This window comes from Lynx canadensis, chromosome B1, assembly GCF_007474595.2.
Source record: "Lynx canadensis isolate LIC74 chromosome B1, mLynCan4.pri.v2, whole genome shotgun sequence".
In the NCBI taxonomy this organism is placed as follows: Eukaryota; Metazoa; Chordata; class Mammalia; order Carnivora; family Felidae; genus Lynx; species Lynx canadensis.
Genome location: NC_044306.2, coordinates 58,243,991 through 58,261,130, shown reverse-complemented (window position 1 = coordinate 58,261,130; position 17,140 = coordinate 58,243,991).

Sequence of the window (17,140 nt, the reverse complement as noted above, 5' to 3'; positions counted from 1 at the left end):
CTTATATCTGTGCCTAGAAGACAAAGGGGAGGAGTTTGAGTTAGAGCCTTTATTTCCCCAAACCCACTCCCTCTGAATATCGGAACTGTGGTGGCATTTTCCCTCAAGGTCCAACTGCTTTGGCTCTAGATGCTCCTCTTCCAGATGGGGGGATGTTGTTATTGGCAAAGATAAGCATCTAGCCAGAGCTGCCTGGACTCCTTCAGTGAGTAGACAGTATAGATGAGGGTTGAGAGCAGAGGCTTGGACTAGTACTCTATGCAGCACACAGGGACTGCATCACTTTGTGGTAACTGTGTCAAGACATTGTGGAGAAATGTGGTGCTCAATTTGGAAGCTGAGTGCCCACTGGGTTAGTGCTTTAAGGCAGACATGTAGACATTACATGCTGCTGGGAGCTAGGTGGAGCCCCAGTCCACATTCTTTGTTTCTCCTTTAATGATGTCAAAGTGATGTCATTATTGTATTAGGGCTCTCCAGAGAAATAGAATCAAGGTGTGTGTGTGTGTGTGTGTGTGTGTGTGTGTGTGTGTGTGTGTGTGAGAAAGAGAGAGAGAGGGAGAGGGAGAGGGATTAATTTTAAGGAAGTGTTTCATGTGACTGTGGAGGCTGAAAAGTCCAAAATTTGCAGGGTAGGCTGGCAGACAGGAGACCTAGGGAAGGGCTGATGTTGCAGCTCAAGTCCAAAGGCAAACTGTGAGCTGAATCTTCTATTCCTTGAAGGGAGTCAGTCTTTTATCTCTTAATGCCTTCAACTGATTATATGAGGCCCACCCACATTATGGAAGGTAAATCTGCTTTTTACTCAAAGTCTACTGATTCAAATGTTATTCTCATCTAAAAAATACCTTTTACACCAACATCCAGATTTGTGTCTAACCAAGCATCTGGGTACCATGGCCTACCAAATCGACACATACAATTATCATTATGTTTCTCATTCTGTACAGTTTTGACTTTCTAGTATTATTTTTCAAGCTCTGAAAATATTTGCCTTTTTTTAATGTTTATTTATTTTTGAGAGAGTGAGAGAGAGAGATGGAGTGTGAGCAGGGGAGGGGCAGAGAGAGAGGGAGGCACAGAATCTGAAGCAGGCTCCAGGCTCTGTCCAGGCTCTGAGCTGTCAGCACAGAGCCCACAGTGGGGCTTGAATTCATGACCTGTGAGATCATGGCCTGAGCTGAAGTTGGACGCTTAACTTACTGAGCCATCCAGGTTCCCCAAATATTTGCCTTTTGAAGACAACTTACTGAACATATTACTTATGCTAATTCCCATCATGCAATCCCTTTTTGTAGAAAACCATATTGTTTCTTATTCTTGCATGGGAAAAAGGCATATATTTTAGAGCCATATCGTCAGTAGGGTCTGTGCTCATTTTCCTGCATTCTTTTCTATCTCTGAAGTGTGAAAAAGCCTTGTGACATGTTAGTTAGCATTTCTCCATAGCTATATTGCTTCTGTAAATTATATGTTCTAGATTGAGGATAGTAGTATAGTTTGTACTCCGTCTCTATTATAGGTAACACCTATTGCCAAGCACGTTTCAGATGTCGTTTTTCAGTGTCACATTGACCCATGACCCACTAGCCCATAAATGTCTACCTTCTTCTTTTTGAGGCTAGCACATTATGGAAAGTGGAATTTAGAGTCACATTTTGGAGATGGTTCTGGGAGCACCGTTGCTTACAACATAAAACCAAGGAAGTAATAAATGTGGCTTTTCCTGTGGGTGTCAGTTTTCTTCATTTGAAACTCCAGCCCTAGAGTACTCAAGACGTTGTACAAAAATGTGAGTTGGTGACATATTGGCTGTTAGGTAACTTTAGTACAGAAATATGGTGCAAATCACCCATTATACTGCTGGTATTTTAGTAGCAGCATTTTGTATATGAATTATAGCGTCTCAAAGAAATTGTTTTGATTCACTTCCATTTCTCTGACTTGAAATAGTACAAAATAGTACTTGAAAATAATACAAAACATGGGAGACCCCTAAGAAAGTGTTTGTCATCAAGGGCATTTCTACTGTTATTGTCTACAGAAAGGATGTTTTTACACAAACAGTCTGTATCTGCAGGGACAAAATTCTTTTTGTAACCGTCTTCAAATTAATGCATAGAGTTTATTTTCATACCTTCCCTGTCAGTAACTGTTCAGCATCACCGTGTGAGTCAAATTCATTTCCCTTAACTTTTTTATTCTTAGGAACTTATAGATGAAAGTGACAATTGGACATTTTGATAGCTGCTAAATCTCTATTTTTTTTTTCCTGACAAGGGGTAAATGGATTTTTTTTTCTTAATTTGACAGCATTTCCTTGTCAAAGCATTTCTTCTTAGATGATTCAACAATTATGTGATAATTACAGCAGATTTTTTTTTTTCCTGAGGAGTTTCCAAAGTTTTTAGACTCCTAAGTCCTGTAACTCACCATGGCCACATAAAGTTATGTGAGGTGGCTGGGAGACTGAGCAGTAGACAAGATATACTTTGCTAGTACTATGCACTACATCCAATCCAGATGGGTTGTGGGGATGGAATGCTCTAAGGGGCACTATCGATACTTTGGACTGGATATGTCTTTGTTTTGGAGAGTTATCCTCTGCACTGAAGGATGTTTAGCCACATTCCCTGTCCTCTACCCAGTAGATCCACCCAGTTGTGACAATCAGAAGACTTCTAGACATTGACAAATGTTCCCAAGGGGTAGGGGAGACAAAAAAATGCCTCTGGTGGAGAAGCAACTCTCTAAGTCACTGTGACAAATCTTGGTCTTATGCAAAGCTGGGGAGAGAAACACCAAACTTCATGTGGAATTGCAGTCCACATGATTTCAAAAGGACTGGGCTAAGATAAGGTGGCTTCTAAAGTATCTTTTTAGCTTGTCTTGGGATGTTTGGGGGGCTAACAATTTTCTCCTGTGGTTTTCTGCTTCCTGTGGAGAGCAGCAGGACTTTCTTACAAAAGAAAGTGAAGTAGGGGCGCCTGGGTGGCTCAGTCGGTTGAGTGTCTGACTTTGGCTCAGGTGATGATCTCGCGGTCCGTGGGTTTGAGCCCCGCATCGGGCTCTGTGCCGACAGCTTGGAGCCTGGAGCCTGCTTTGGATTCTGTGTCTCCCTCTCTCTGCCCCTCCCCTACTTCATGCTCTGTCTCTCTCTCTCTGTCAAAAATAAACATTAAAAAAAATTAAAAAAAAAATGGAGTAACAAAGCCTATCCTGTTTTGAGAGTTAACTCTTCATTTAATGGTCAAAGAGACTGTATAGAAAGATATGTATAAGTTGAGTGTTAAGGGTGAGGATTGGTTAGGTTGGAAGCCCAGCTCTCTATTGCCAGGCTCTAGGCTGGGGGATCTGGCAAATCACTAGCCTTTCCCCATGCCTCAGTTTTGTACCAATAACAGAGCTAATGGTGGAGTCTATTTAAGGAGGCATGAGAATTAAATGAGATAATATGTATAAAGCATTTAGAACAGTACTTAGTTCATAGGAATGTTAGAAAAATGTCAAGGGAGACATTTTTTTTTTTACAGGAAACAAATGGAGACATAAGATAATTAAGAATTCTGTAGTCTCTAACCTCATTGACATAATTAAACCATGTCTGTTTCACAAGCTCTTTGATAATTATTGATTTAATGTTACCATTATAACAAAGAGCATTACAAATGAAGTCTGATATATAGTGAAACCTTGACTATGAACACATGAAAAAGTAATGACTTACAGTTTCCTGATGTAAAAAAAGTGTGGCCCATATATAGATGTTATTCGTATCTTTAAACACTATTAGAGTAGGCTTTGATGGAAACTTTGTCATCATTTGCCTCAACCATCAAACCTATACTCCATCTGAGTCTAATTCCACAAATGACAAATATTTACTGGGCCCTTTCATTTACTAATTAGAAGTATCTGGCCTGGATATTGAAGCCAAAAAGACAATGGACATCTGAAAGCCCGAGGTCCGTACAAGAACTGGTGTTCCAGGGTAAGGACCAAAGCAGGAAGATATACAAAGAATTAATCAACAGTCACTCAAATCCTCAGAGTCCGCTTAACTTGTCTTTACGCAGTGCTAGAAACACATAGAGAAATTTAGCCATAACCCGAAGTACTGTCTAACTGCAGCTGTATAATACTTTTGTGGTTTAGATGAAAAAAAAGAAAAAAATAGTCAGCAGGTTTTTATTGTGAACATGGGTAACTTGGGATTCATAGAAATGTCACCTGGACCTGGATTCCTGTTATAAGCGTGAGTTCACACTGAGTTCCATTCCTTGCCATCTTAAAGAAGTTATAAAAAGCCTGTGTTAAACCAGATATGTGGCAAACATTATGTGCATATTGTTATTATTATTATTATTATTATTATTATTGTTTTTATAACAACAGTAAGAAATTTCATTTTAAGATCCTGGTTGTAGTATGGATTTTAAAGCATAAAGCAAATATAACTTGTCTAAAACAATTTAGGCCTTAGGGATGTAACAGAAGGAAGTCAATGTGTGGTGTGTACCAGGCCAAGTTCAGATGGAAACCAAAGGCACCAGAGTCTCTGCAAGGACCTGTTTAGGGTCCCTCATCTTATGGTATGAGTCACACGGGAGAAGGAGAGAGAGAGAGAGAGAGAGAGAGAGAGAATGAGCGGGGGAGGGGCAGAGAGAGAGGGAGATACAGAAACCGAAGCAGGCTTCAGGCTCTGAGCTGTCAGCACAGAGCCCGAGGTGGGGCTCGAACACATGAACCGTGAGATCATGATCTGAGCCGAAGTCAGTCGCTCAACCGACTATGCCACCCAGGTGCCCCACGTGGGCACTTTTCTTCAGGGAGCTCTGGTTGTCTGCACAAGAAATATCTGTTGAGTTGGTCTTCTGATTCAGTTACTCCTCAAAAACTATTTCAAAGGAGGGTTGGGATTTATAAAGACATTTGTGAAGGGTTAAACTCATATTAGCAAAAAAGTATTGTGGACAGTCTAGTTTACTGAATAATTAGCTACTTACACTCTTGCCATGAATTGTACTTTATACACTTAACTGGGTAAAAAAGCGGACAGCCATATATTTATTTTTCTGTAAATATAACTAAATAGCCAATCCTCCCCTTCCTGCCACTTTCAAATTAGTGAGAAATGACACAATTTTTAGTGAATGTTCTCTTTCGGACACCAGTTGTATATGCATCTACAAAATTACAGGTTAATAGGGAAATGGGAGAAGGCCTTTAACTGTCACCTCTATCATGACTGTCACAATTCTTAAGGTTGGGCGTTTTCACTATAGCGTGCCTGGCGGGGCACGGGGGCCTCACTGAGCCTGGGGCTCTGGTGTGCAGAGTCCAGTCAGAATCTGATATTATTTACTCTTTTGTGTCCTTCTTTTTCTATTAGGATATTTTTCCTGACAGAAGAGCATTTTAATTCTCTCTGTATGCAACATCCTGCTACTCATTATTCTAAAGACTTTATCAACCACATGTTTACAGCTCTAACCTACCTGTGTTCCTGATTTGTTAAAAAAGTTTGTGCTCTCTTAGTGTAGGCTCTGAAATGCCAGCTGCACTGCCAGTTACCAGGTATGCTCTGCTGTCTCTTTGAAATCCTCTCTTGGCTTTTTGTTCCTCTTCTTCTCACCGGCACTAAGAAGTTGTTATGGATCACCTTGGCTTTTTGGCAGACAAAGAGCAGCTTCCAGACTAAGTAAGACCTGAAAAAAAACTACCCTCTGTGCAGAAGTCATTTTCTTTCTGATGCTTCCAATGCCAGACCGTCCAGAACCCTGTGGTTGCCACAGCCCAGGGCTTGATGTCTCTGTGTTCTCTGGATGATATGCAAGCGAACAGATAAAGTTGAATGAAGGAAATCCAGGTTTAGTTGCTCATCTAGCAATGAGACTTGAATGACAGATGTCCACATTTTCTAAGTTTTCTTTTTTGCAGTCTTTTCATCTTTCTCCTCTGAGCTTTTTTTCCCTACTTTGAAATCGTTCATGTATTTTCCCAACGGGACAGCCTTGTCTATTTCCTTCACTTAAGAGTATGAAGCAGTTGTATCTGTTTGATCTCTTGTGTGACTGCATTGCAATGGATGTTGAAACAGACTGCTGTTTAATCTTAATACACACCCCTTGGAGTGGAATGGAGAGCTCATGAGTTGAAGTTTAAAGGAATGATGAGAACTGACTGAATTAACAAGCATCACACCAGCACAAGCAGAAGCAAAGATAAGACACTTAGCTTGCAATGTGCCCATCTCTGTGTTCGAATAACTCTATTGAAACACACACATTTTATCATTATTCTCAGACTGTCAGTAATTAAGAAGATACTTTATTTCCTATTATTATTATTGCCTATTTTCATAAGGAATCCCTGAAATAACTTGATATCATAGGTTTATTGAAACATGTCTATTGGGGTCTTCCTGTTTTAAAATAAGAAATAAAAAAAAAATTTACTGGTCACGGTCTTGAAAAAAATGTGTATTTTGAATAAAATTTGTTGAATTTGAAAATGTCATTTTTTGGAGGATCAATGTTATAACCATTGAAACAGAAATTTTATTTATGTGTATTTAATCAATCCCTTTGGAATCTAAGAGAACCAGTTTAGTTGGTTCATCTTCAATTGCTATTAATCTTGGCTTAGTGGGTGGGTATTTTACTAAAAGAGAAAGAAATACCATTGTTGGAATATAAATAAAACCAAATCTTTAAAAAATAAAACCTATTATTTCAAAATATTTTGTATAGTTTACATTTGAAACATTGAATGAGATTCTACATATTTTTTGGGGGGGTTCTCTTGACTTCTTTTTTTTAAATTTTTAAATGTTTATTTATTTATTTATTTATTTATTTATTTATTTATTTATTTATTCAATATATGAAATTTATTGTCAAACTGGTTTCCATACAACACCCATTGCTCATCCCAAGAGGTGCCCTCCTCAATACCCATCACCCACCCTCCCCTCCCTCCCACCCCCCATCAACCCTGATGAAAGGATAAAGAAATTGTGGTTTATATACACAATGGAGTACTATGTGGCCATGAGAAAGAATGAAATATGGCCCTTTGTAGCAACATGGAGGGAACTGGAGAGTGTTATGCTAATTGAAATAAGTCTACATATTTTTTAAAATTATTTTTAATCTTTATTTATTTTTGAGAGAGAGAGAGAGACAGAGAGACACAGACAGAGAGAGAGAGAGAGAGACAGAGTGCAAGTGAAGGAGGAACAGAGAGAGAGGGAGACACAGAATCTGAAGCAGACTAGGCTCTGAGCTGTCAGCACAGAGCCCCATGCAGGGCTCGAACTCACAAACCACGGGTTCATGACCTGAGCTGAAGTCAGCTGCTTACCTGAGCCACCCAGGCACCCTGAGAATCTAAATATTTTTTAAAGGCAACTATGAATATCTTAACTTATTTATTTTTATTTTACATTATAAAATAAACCTTGACTACTTATTTTTATTTATAGTAAACAAAGCAGGTTTTGTGTGTGTGTGTAGTTTCAAGTTTTTATTCAAATTCCAATTAGTTAACATACAATATAATATTAGTTTCCAGAATAGAATTTAGTGATTCATCATTACATATAATACCCAGTGCTCATTCTAATAGGTGTCCTGCTTATTGCCCCTTGCACATTTAGCCCATCCCCTGCCCACCTCCCCTCTGGTAACCATCAGTTTGTTCTCTATAGTTCAGAGTCTCTTTTATGGTTTTCATCTCTCTTTCTCTCACTCTCTCTTTTTTTTCCCCCTCCTTCCCATATGTTCATCTGTTTTGTTTCTTAAATTCCACATATGAGTAAAATCCTATGGTATTTGTCTTTCTCAGACTGACTTATTTCGCTTAGCATAATACACTCTAGCGCCATCCATGTCATTGCAAATAGCAAGATTTCATTCTTTTTAATAGCTGAGTACTATCCCATTGTATATATTCATCACATCTTCTTTATCCATTCATTATTCAATGGACATTTGGGCTCTTTCCATAATTTGGCTATCATCGATAATGCTGCTATAAACTTCATAGACTCAGTGGTTTGAGTTTCAATTTTCTTAGATGATATGGTTAATTTGGATTTAGATTTAGCACAATTCTGCAAATTAAGAATCTTCTCATTGAAAATCATCTGATCAGTTGGACCCTTTTATACTGCTGTCCAGCAAATCATCAAGATGGGTACTCAATTTTATTAAGAAGGAAACCAGACAAGTTTAGACTGTGTAAACCCACTCTCAAGTGGGTTTATCACACTTATCAACACGTGATAAGCAATTGCACATAGTCTCCTTTTGCATGTTGCTTTAAGGGTGGTTCAATGACAAGTTTGAGGACAGTTAGGTTGATTCCTAGAATTCACAGTGAGAAGGAATTCAATATATTTTGAAACTCCCAAGGTATGTCTTGACTGCCTAGAGGCACCTGAAATTTATCATATAAGATCTTAACAAAGTTACTGCTTTATCTAGTATGAGGATATTGATGGACTTATCAATTTTTTGAAGGTGTTTTAGTCTCCAGTATCACAATTCATTGATCACAGATTTAAAATAATGAAAGTTGAATCAGCAGTCATGCTGCTGCTTGTGCTTCAGTCATACTTTTGGCATTGTTATAGGTTTTATCCAGTGAAATTCACAGGCAGCATCTTTTTATTATATTTATTCATTAAATATGAAATTTATTGTCAAACTGGTTTCCATACAACACCCAGTGCTCATCCCAACAGGTGCCCTCCTCAATGGCCCATCACCCCCTTTCCCCTCCCTCCCACCCCCATTAACCTCAGTTTATTCTCAGTTTTAAGAGTCTCCTATGGTTTATCTCCTTCCCTCTCTGTAACTTTTTTTCCCCTTCCCCTCCCCCATGTTCTTCTGTTAAGTTTCTCAGGATCCACATAAGAGTGAAACAATGGTATCTCTCTTTCTCCGTCTGACTTATTTCACTTAGCGTAACACTCTCCAGTTCCATCCATGTTACTACACAAAGGCCATATTTCATTCTTTCTCATTGCCAAGTAGTATTCTATTATTGAATCCAATTGGCACTTCACACGCCCAAGAAAATGCTTTACCTAGTGAGACAACATCATACATGTGTAGAGGATTTAAAGTACTCAAATTCCCATATAAATGCAAGCTATACACGTGTAAAAACTAGTATGGTCAGCATTTAATGATTTCTTGTATATTCTGGTCTCTATGCTGTCTGCAATTCTCTGTTCCCAGGTAAGAAATCTATTAGAATGACATACAGAAACAATTTCATTTGTCATCAGGGGTTTGTAATTGTACAATGATTTGGAAGCACAGGGGAAGATCTTCCATAATATTCTCCCCCTTCCCCACCCCAAGGTTTGGCAGGTGGTTGCCATTCAATAAACATTTGCCAAGTAGCAGAATAAAGAACTTCCCCAAAGAGCCAAGTTTCAATGCACTGGGAAGCAGGGATTGTATCTTTTGCTTAAAATTGACTTCAAATTTCAGGAGAATTAAAATTCCTTAAGCATCTACTCAAGCACCGGGTATCTCAAACAAAGTACTATGACCCTGTTCACTGAGCAGTCATCGGATATCTATTAAACATCTGTAATATTTCAACCCCCCTGCCAAAGATGCAAGAGGAGTGACATTTAATCTCAGGACTCAACAGCTCTCTGACCAACAGAGAAAAGACACATGTAAACCATATATAGGAACTATGACAGAACAACACATACTGTGCTATGGATGTGCAGAAAAGAGTGTATTAAATGGTGCCTGAAAGATGTTCAACGTCGCTCCTTATCAGGGAAATACAAATCAAAACCACACTCAGATATCACCTCACGCCAGTCAGAGTGGCCAAAATGAACAAATCAGGAGACTATAGATGCTAGCGAGGATGTGGAGAAACGGGAACCCTCTTGCACTGTTGGTGGGAATGCAAATTGGTGCAGCCGCTCTGGAAAGCAGTGTGGAGGTTCCTCAGAAAATTAAAAATAGACCTACCCTATGACCCAGCAATAGCACTGCTAGGAATTTATCCAAGGGATACAGGAGTGCTGATGCATAGGGGCACTTTTACCCCAATGTTTATAGCAGCACTCTCAACTATAGCCAAATTATGGAAAGAGCCTAAATGTCCATCAACTGATGAATGGATAAGGAAATTGTGGTTTATATACACAATGGAGTACTACGTGGCAATGAGAAAAAATGAAATATGGCCTTTTGTAGCAACGTGGATGGAACTGGAGAGTGTGATGCTAAGTGAAATAAGCCATACAGAGAAAGACAGATACCATATGGTTTCACTTTATGTGGATCCTGAGAAACTTAACAGAAACCCATGGGGGAGGGGAAGGAAAAAAAAAAAGAGGTTAGAGTGGAAGAGAGCCAAGCATAAGGACTGTTAAAAACTGAGAACAAACTGAGGGTTGAGGAGGGGTGGGACGGAGGGGAGGGTGGGTGATGGGTATTGAGGAGGGAACCTTTTGGGATGAGCACTGGGTGTTGTATGGAAACCAATTTGACAATAAATTTCATATATTAAAAATAAAATCAAATAAAATTTCTTAAAATAAAAAAAAAAATAAAAAAAAATAATGGTGCCTGAGCTTGCAGATTGGAGTAGAAAGGGTGGTGAGGGATGACTTAACAGAGATTCTCTGATGAAGGATATTGAAGAATTTTCCAAGTGGATAAGGAAATGATCCTCCAGGCAGAGAAGATGATTTATAGAATCAGAGGTTTGAGAGACTCTACTCTTGAACTGAAGTATATGGGTGGGTGTGGGAAAGTGAAGCTTGGAAAGTAGGAGAGTTTTATTATGATGGATCTTATATATTGTAGTAAGTTTGGATTTCCTATAGGAAGTAAACAAGGACCCACACTAATTTTGTAGGTCCACTATGTGCCAAATTTCCCTTGATGGTGATAATTCTTTCTCAAAATGGTTCAAAAGTCTACCATCTCATTCTCAAACTCTGACCATAACAGCTTATTCATTTGCTCATTTATCATTTTTTCATGAAACATTAATAAACATCTAATTTAAGCCAACACTATACTATGCACAAGGGGCAGGAAGCTTTTTATAAGAGGATTCCTGTGTTGACGATTGCCAAAGAGTTATCTACTTAAGCTGTAATAGCAAAGGCCAATAGTAACCTCCCAATGCACAAACCCAATAGACTTTCTATACAAATTCTACTGCAAACACAATTGGTATGTAAAATAAAAAGAAGAAAATTAAAAAATATATAGTTATATTTAAACAAGGTATACATCTTCGTAGACAGGAACAGTTTAAACAAAGTGGCAAGTAGACTAAAGTTCTGTTAAGGTCTGAAATTCTTCAGGATTAAAATGACACCTTTCAGGTAGATAGTTAGTCCTGATCTCTTCTTAAAACAGGAGACTGAGGTGAGGTACCCTTCCTTAGAAGAAGAAGTTTAAAAAAGAAGGCAGCAACATTTTTTAAAAAGTCTGTGGATTCTATAAAGCTCACACCTACAAAGGGAGAAAGAAGGATGAGGGACAGGCCCCCTCAACCAAATCTAAACTGTCCACTGGCTGTGCAATATTGTACTTCAAATATAAGCCATTGTCCTGAATTGGGGCCTTCAGGGAGAGACCTGGTAAAGACGATTACAAACGTTTAGATAAGGAAGCACATAGAAACAGGGAGGAGGAAGAGAAAGGGAAAGAAAGACACTCTTTCAAGGGAGTCTGTGTGCTTAGTTACTAAAACATATCAGAAAAGCTAATATTAAGGAATATTTCCAACAAAGTCCACAACAGGGAACTGAAAATGAAAAAAAAAACGAAATTTGCTACTAATTTTAGAATGTGATGGTCAAGATCATAAAAAATAAAGAGTTGGGGCACCTGATTATCTTAGTTGTTGGGCATCTGACTCTTTTTTTTTTAAACTTTTTTTTCAACGTTTATTTATTTTTGGGACAGAGAGAGACAGAGCATGAACGGGGGAGGGGCAGAGAGAGAGGGAGACACAGAATCAGAAACAGGCTCCAGGCTCTGAGCCATCAGCCCAGAGCCTGACGCGGGGCTCGAACTCACGGACCGCGAGATCGTGACCTGGCTGAAGTCGGACGCTTAACCGACTGCGCCACCCAGGCGCCCCGGTTGGGCATCTGACTCTTGATCTTGGCTCAGGTCTTGACCTCGGAGTCATGCTCTATGCTGGGTATGAAGTCTACTTAAAAAAATAAAAATAAAAAAAATAAAGGGGGTGCATTTATATAGGGAAAGAAATTATGAAACATGGAGGAGAAATAGAAGAAGATAAATACGTAAGATAAAAAGTTAGGACATTCTAGAAATAAATAATAGAATCACTGATGGAAAACAGATTTATAAAACTGGATGGGACCCATTCAGAGAGAAAATTAGTCATTGAAAGATGACACTAAGGAAGTGGTACCACATCGTGGCAAGACACGTTTCAAGGTATGAAACAATTTGTCTATTCTACTGATGGACATCAGTTGGTTTGGGCTGCTATCACAAAATATCATAGATGGGTGGCTTATAAACAGCAGGAATTCATTACTCACTTGGAGGCTGGAAGTCCAAGATGAGGGAGCCAGGGTGGTCAGATTCCAGTGAGAGTCCTCTTCTGGGACTGCCGACTGCTGTCTTCTTGGTATGTCCTCACTGGCAGAAGGAGCAAGGGAGTGCTCTTGGGTGGCTTTTGTAAGGATGCTACTCCCATTCCTGAAGGTTTACCCCTCATGATCGAATCACCTCCCAAAGGTAATTATACTTCCTAATACTATTACCTTGGGAGTTAGGTTTCAACATATGGGGGGGATGCAGACATTCAGACCATAGCAATGAATATTTGGGTTGTTCTTGGTTTTTGGTTATTATGAAATGAAATGGTTGTAGCATTTTTGTAAAAGTCTTTGTGCAGACATATGTGTTGATTTTTCTTGAGTAGATACCTAAGAGTAGAATTGCTAGATTATAGGAGAGGATGATGTTTATAAGAAACTGGAAAAATCTCCCAGGAGATTGCATTGTTTCATGCTCAGCAGCAACGTATGAAGAGTTCCAGTCATTCCAGGACCTTTTTTTTTTCTTTTTAATAATTTTTAGGTTTTTTAATTTATTTTGAGAGATAGAGCAAGAGAAGGGCAAAAAGAAACAGAGAGGGAGAATCCCAAGCAGGATCTGTGCTGTCAGCATGGAGCCAGATACAGGCCTCAAAGTCACAAACTGAGACCATGACCTGAGTTGAAGTGGGACACTTAACCGACTGAGCCACCCAGGTGGCCCCCACGATCTTGTTAACAACATTTGGTATTGTCGTCAGTCCTTTTACTTTTAGGCCATTCTAATGTGTATGAATTGGTATCTCATGGGGGTTTTAGTTTGTATTTCTCTAATAACTGATGATACTGAAGAATGTTTGTGTTCTTTTGGCCTATAGATGCCTTCTTTTGTGAAATGTCCCAGTTTTCTGTTCATTCACAAAAAAAATAGTTGTTGTTCTTATTTCAAGTTATAGGAATTACTTGGGTGTTCTAAATTCAAGTTCTTTTCAAATATATGTATTACAAATGTTTTCGTCTATCCCGTGGTTTGTGTATTCATGTTATTATCGGCGTTTTGAAATTTTATTTCCTATGAAGCCCTAATATGTAAACTTAAAAAAATTTTTTTAATGTTTATTTAATTTTGAGAGAGAGAGTGAGTGAGAGAGAGAATGGGGTAGGGGCAGAGAGAGGGGGGACAGAGGATCTGAAGCAGGATCTCTGCTGACAGCAGAGACCCCGATGCAGAGCTTGAACTTAACAACTGTGAGATCATGACCTGAGCTGAAGTCGGATGTTTAACCAACTGAGCCACTCAGGCACCCCCCAGTTTGTCAACTTTTAATTTTAAGTCTATTATTTTAATATATAGTCAATCTTAGACTATAAGATATTCTCTTATGTCTTCTAGAAGGGAATACTTACACAGTCATATTCATGCATATTGTATATAGACAAGGGAATTCTTTATAGAGATTTACTATGTTAATTGGAAATATCCTTTTTATATTTGCATGTACTATAGGGAGTTGATTATAGATGGGAGCTTTTAAAATTGATTTCAATAATATATCTGTAGGCTCAAGTGGACAGCTCATGTTTAATAATATATTTCAGAACAAGAAAATCTGAGATTATGCTGTATAAATTGATACTTTTTTATATTCTACAAATAATGATATGCTACTCATTTCACCATATTTCTGTTCTTTTTAAGTGTTCATAAAAATACTTGCTTTTTACCTTCAACATTGCATGCTTTTCTGCAAAATGTAAGTCATGTGAGACAAGAACTTTTACATTTTAACATGCAGATTAACATTTAATACATGCAGATGTTGTAAGCATGTATGCCAAGTGTTATTGATACAGTTATTGGGAAAGAATTTAGATAAAAATTAAACATTTCACTAATTTAAAACCTTAGGGGTACACTACTTGAATCTTGTTTAAATCAAATATATTTTCTTTCCCATATGGTGAAAGTACAAAAGGGATCATAATCAATGCCTCTCCCCCCCTTTTTTTGTACTTTCAAGAGCTGTAAAGAAGACAAGCATAAAGGGATTTATAGCTTTTGTTCCTTTGTGTGCCAAGGTTGCTCTTGACAATCACATTTATCCACAATGGCCAATGGTACTAATGTCATGGTAAGTTTCAGAGTTTACTGTCTTTTTTGCCTCTGGACTTGGTGAGGATGTCGTGCTGTTCTATTCATTTGCTTTGCTTTTATTTATTTTTAAAATGGCTTATTGAGATATAAGTGACATACCATTTAATTCACCAATTTACATTGTTTAAGTTGATGTTTTTTAGTATATCTATAAAGTTGTGCATCCATCACCACAATTAGTTGTCGAACATTTTCATCACCCCTAAAAAGGAGCCTCTTACCCATGAGTAGTCACTTCCCACGTCTCCTTGGCCATTGCCCACTCCCCAGTCCTGAGCAACCTCTAATTTTTTTCTGTCTCTGTAGATTTTTCTATTCTGGGCATTTCATGTAAATGCAATCATATAATATGTAATCTTTGTGACTTGTTTTTTTTTCACTTGGCATAATGTTTTCATGTTTCATCCATGTTGTACTTATTGGTACTTCATTCCTTTTTATGGCTGAATAGTATTTCATTAAATGGTTGCACCATTTTCTGTTTATCCATTCACTTGTTGGAAATTTGGGTTGTTTCCACCTTTTGGCTATTATGAATTAGGCTGCTATGAACTTTTCATGTATGAGTTTTTGTGCGGACATATGTTTTCCTTTCTCTCGGATATATACTTAGGAATGGAATTTTTGGCTCATATGCAACTTCTTTGTTTAGCATTTTGAGGAATTGCCAGACCGTTTTCCAGAGTGACTGGGTTTGATTTATTATATATTTATTTTACATCTATCTTAAAAAAGGATTTTGGTCAGCTTCCTATAAACACTTGGGTTTGGCTTTGTATTTCTTCTGAGTCTTCAAGATAATCACACTTCTTCAGCTCATTCTTATGTGTTCTGTAATAGCAAACGTTTAGAATAATTAGAGGTTTTGTTTTATCTTAGCGTTATATGCCAGAATTTGACTTTATTGACTTTCATTACAAGGTAGTGCTCTAGTTACTTGAGATTTTGCCAGTTTCTCTATTTAGTTTAGCTGCCCTCAGGTAAAGAGAGTTAGCTTTACCCAAGCAAGAATTGCAGGCTGAAAGTTAAGAGTTGGTCGCCACAGACTTCTGATTCCTGTACATTTAAGAGTTGAATATTATTCCTTGACAGTGTGTGAGTTATCCAGGGATGTTCTTATGGCTTCATTTACATGCATGTTATTGTGTTTTATGAAAAGATATACAGGAACGCCTGGGTGGCTCAGTTGGTTAAGCATCCAGCTCTTGATTTCAGCTCAGGTCACAATCTCACAGTTTGGGAGTTCAAGCCCATGTCAGGCTCTGCACTGATGGTGCAGAACCTGCTTGGGATTCTGTCTGTCTGTCTCTCCGTCTCTCTGCCTGCGCGTGTGCACTCTCTCTCAAAATAAATACACTTAAAAAAAAGAAAAATACAAAAAATTGGGGAGTTGTTAGTAAGTCTGCTAAATACCTGAGATTATATCTGACATTAGAAATAGGGAGAGCCAATGAGCTCTAAATTGTCACACTCTGATCATTAAAGGACACACAAGATAGCTTTCCCTGGACCAGAATGAAGTCTGTGCAGAAAAGAGCGCTAAGGGGTCAGTTATATGTGTTACAGAGACTAGCTGCCCTGTGCAATCTAGAAGTCTTTGAATAATTTGAAATAATGTTTCTTGGTATACTACAGTGGTCCCTGGAGGTCCCAGCAGAGGTCTGTAGGTGCTGTCTTCCAGTAGAGGTGTGAGAGACTCTTCACTCCCCAGTCATAGAGGAGCAGGTCTCTGATTAACATGAGGCACCAGAGACCCAGTGACAGCTGTCTTAGGCAGCTGGTAAAAGCCACCCGGGGGTGACTGCCAACATGAGGAGCAGCTGATGGAAACAACTAGCATCCAGATAGAGCATCCTGTGGGAAATGCCTCCAGAGTCATTGCCCTCAATACCTTCTCCTGGGATAAGCATATTAAGTATCAATTTGGAGAGGACTCATTTCCCCCAGTTTCTGCCAACTCAGAATGAGTCATTTAAGGGAAAATGTGGTAGGCTACTCTTTGCAATTGCCAACCTAACACTTGCCTTTGATTTTATTTCTTGTCTTTTATTACATACTGAGAAGAAGGAGTTAAGAATTTCTATCCACGAAACATGGATGGATGCTGGTGTTTCCAGAGGGTACTGGTATATTAGCGAGCTTTCAGATTTCAGGTGAAAATGTAGTCCAGAAGAAAAAGATCACATAAAAACTAAAGTTTTTAGGGGCGCCTGGGTGGCGCAGTCGGTTAAGTGTCCGACTTCAGCCAGGTCACGATCTCACGGTCCGTGAGTTCGAGCCCCGCGTCGGGCTCTGGGCTGATGGCTCAGAGCCTGGAGCCTGTTTCCGATTCTGTGTCTCCCTCTCTCTCTGCCCCTCCCCCGTTCATGCTCTGTCTCTCTCTGTCCCAAAAATAAAAAAAAAAA